Raw genomic sequence first — 3,684 nt, 5'->3', positions numbered from 1 at the left:
CTCCAAAATCCTATCTACGTGGAAGTGAACAAATTTTTTCACTAAGGGTTTGGAAGAAGAAGTACATTTCGCAGGAGAGATCTGCTGTGCCCTAGCAGAGGTTCATCTTCGCCATCGCTCCATTCCCAATTCGAAAAAGACGACTAGAACACTCCCAATCGGTCATAACGAAGACTAATAGAGAATCGTGCATAGATTAGCGAGCAGAGCCTCATACCAGGTGTTTCGTTGTCGACAGCGAAGATGTCACTCCCTTTGATCAACGAAGAATAGAGAGGTATGTCATTTCCACTTTTGATTGATGTCATTGCCACTAGTTAGACCAATTCTGTTATCCTATTAAACCCTGTGATTAACTTTATATATTTGAGAATTGTTAGAATAGTTGGTTGAGGATTTGCGTTAGCTGCAGTTACAGACAATATTTTCTTAGATTGTATTGTTTAAATTTATTTCTAAGAATGGTCACCATCCATATAACTCTGTCTATTAATCATAGATGATGGATTGAGAGAGGACCATGTGAGAAGGTTAGTTACATTGGTGGAGAAATAACAAAGATTGAGAGGGTTAACATTGATACCCTCAATGATTTTTTCATATATAATTTGCTGAAGGACAATGGATATACGTCTATTGCTGATTTTTACTAGCTAGAACCTGGGAAGGAGCTTGATAATGGGTTGAGGTTACTAAGGATTGATATGGACATAGTTAAAATGTATGAGGCAATCATGAAGAACAGTAACAAAATTAATGTCTATATAGAACATCCGGTGGATCATCCTATGATAGTTAAGAAGAATATGACTCCATCAAAGATGAGAATAAAGAGTTGTGATAAAAGGGTTCCAACTCCAAAAAAGAGTCCAAAAAGAAGATTGATAGTATTGGAAGATGATGATGATGCTGAAATAGTAGGTCATATCCAAATTGTGAAGGAAGGCCAAAAAAAGGAGTGAGGCCCAAACCAGGGAAGAGGCCCATAAAAAATAACCAAACTGAAGTTGAGGCCCAAAATGAGGACAGTGTCAATATGCTCCAATAGAGAGAAAATCTAGCACCTTCATCATCCCATGAAGCAAGATAGATTTCTCAACCTCCCCCAACACCTGTCCTACCAGATGAGCCACCATCAATTCAGTCCCAACCTTCCTAGCTACCTATTGAGCATGACCAGCAACCAATACATACTGATGATTCAGACCTAGTCCCACCTTCTGAAAATGTCTCTGAATATCTTGCACCTGAACAATTAACCTAATACATCCCATAGCCATATAGAAATTCACTTTCACAATCAATCCTTGAGTCATTCCCACCATCTGACTCCAATAGAACTCCCCAAAATAATCAAATCAATCCTTCAGATGAGGTTGAGGAACGGCCAAAGGTGAACAAGAGAAGATCAACAAAGAGGCATCTCCCTACAGAACCCTTCATCCCGAACCCTGGTCCGGACAAGCCTCCAACCTTCTATGTCCCAATTGATGAGGATAATTTTTCTGATGAAAATGCTGGATATCATTGCTCTGAGTCAGAGGACTTGTATAGCATAGCATGTGATGAAGATACTGACTAGACTCTAGTTTTTCCTCAGAGCAATGCCGATGCCCCTGTTAACCAGGTACGATAGGAGTTGGGGATGGAGTTTGAAACTCAACCATTTTAGGAAGGCATTCCAGAAGTTTAATATCAACATTGGAAGAAGTATATTCTTTGCTCGTTGTGATTCCACAAGATCTAAGGCTATATGCTACGATGAGGACTGTCCTTAGCAAATATATTGTGCTAAGAGAACATTTCCAGCAAGTTAATAGGTAAAGAATTTTGTAAATGAACACACTTGTATCAAAGACAATCATTGTAAGTCAGCAGATGAAAAATGGGTTACAGATAAGCTAGAGGAAAGGATAAAGGGTCAACCAAACTTGACAGCGAGAGAGGCTGACCAATACTTCATATCTAAGTATGATGTGCTGATCAACGAGAGAAAAATTTACAGATCTATGAAGAAGGCAAAATAGAGGATTGAGAGTTTCGAGATTCCACAGTATGCAAAACTTTGTGATTATGCTAACGAGATACTGAAGACTAACCTTGGCTTGACAATAAGGATACACACGAATCCTATACCTGATTCAAATCCTCTTTTTCTGAGGATCTATGTATGTTTTGATGCATGCAAGAAGGGATCTGTAGGTAGTTGTAGATCATTGATAGGGTTAGATGAGACTTTTCTTAGAGGGTATTACGGGGTCACTACTAACAGCAATAGGACATGCTGTGTAACACCCTCACTATCAGAATGTCACGCTTCCGGCTACGCCACTCTAATTGGAAGAAGTATTACGACTACTACATACATTAATAATAAAATAGGATCCTTTGACTCGAAACAGTATCGCTGATTTTTTTAAAAATCGGAAAACTACTTTATCTTGAAAATAAACAAACATATATTTATATACAAGACTTCTTACATAAGTAACTTATAAATATAATATACATACACAAGATACAATTCCTATCCCTATTACAGGATTATAATATTAAAAGGGAGGGAAAAAAAGATAATATCTAAACTAAAACATAACATAAGAAGAATGCAATAAAATTCTTCCGAAACTTCTTCATCCGTTTCCTGAAAAGATAAAGCTGTAGGAGGAAGTACTGACGAATGAATTTTTGCCGGTATAGAAATTATCAAGTAATCAATCGTAGTATAGTCTAAACCGACGCAAAATCCATCATCAAACAAATCTACAATCTATAACCGAGAGTATTAGTCCCGAGTCGTTCTTCCCTAGGAATGCTACAAGGATGCATGTTATTGGTTAAGTGGTCTTTTGTGGCTTGAAGAGTGTGGCATAAAAGTGCTAATAAAAGAAAACAACAATCAATCAATATTAAAAACCTTGGCCAAAGTTGAACATTGGAAGTTCCATCACTATAGTTTCCTTCAATTGTGATAACAAAGGAGTGTTGCTTCACTTAGTCAACCCCTAATTATAGAGGAAAGTCAAGTAAAAGTAACTAACTTGAGTCACAAGTCCTAGTCTTACCCTAGGGAAGTCTAGCTTTAGTGCACTCCAAGTCAATTAGCAATCCTCAATTCTTAATCAACAATTGACATCCATTATTCAAGTGTCTCCAATGACTCAACCCCTAGGCCAAGTGAGGAGATACTACTCCATATCTAAAGTTGGCATTTTCTCAAACACTTGGAGAGCAAGAATGAAAGACATAGTAAAATGGAGAGAAGAGAATTAGAATCAAAGCAATTCAACACAAGAAATTAACAACAATCAACAATGAACAACAATGAAAATGAGATCTTCAATGAATCAATAGAATCCAAAACAACAAAGCTAAATCTAAGATCTATAAGAATTGAACAATTACAAACACTAATTGAGATTAGAGAAGAGGATCTACAACATGAACAAAGTAAATTGAGAGTTGCAATGGATCTCACCAAGGAATGGTTGAGAATTGAGAAAATGAAGATGAATCCTAGAGAGAAGCTGGAGTTTCTCTCTCTACAAATGTAACTAACTAAAAATATCTACCTAAATATCTAAAATTAGTCTATGGATGAGAATGTATGTCAATCCCCTTCAATCCTTGGCTCTTATATGCATTTTGGCGCCAAAGTTGGTTGCTGAAACCTTCCAAAATCGC

Source organism: Arachis hypogaea, chromosome 7, assembly GCF_003086295.3.
Source record: "Arachis hypogaea cultivar Tifrunner chromosome 7, arahy.Tifrunner.gnm2.J5K5, whole genome shotgun sequence".
NCBI lineage: Eukaryota > Viridiplantae > Streptophyta > Magnoliopsida > Fabales > Fabaceae > Arachis > Arachis hypogaea.
The sequence above is the reverse complement of the archived record's forward strand: the minus strand, read 5'-3'. Positions refer to the sequence as shown.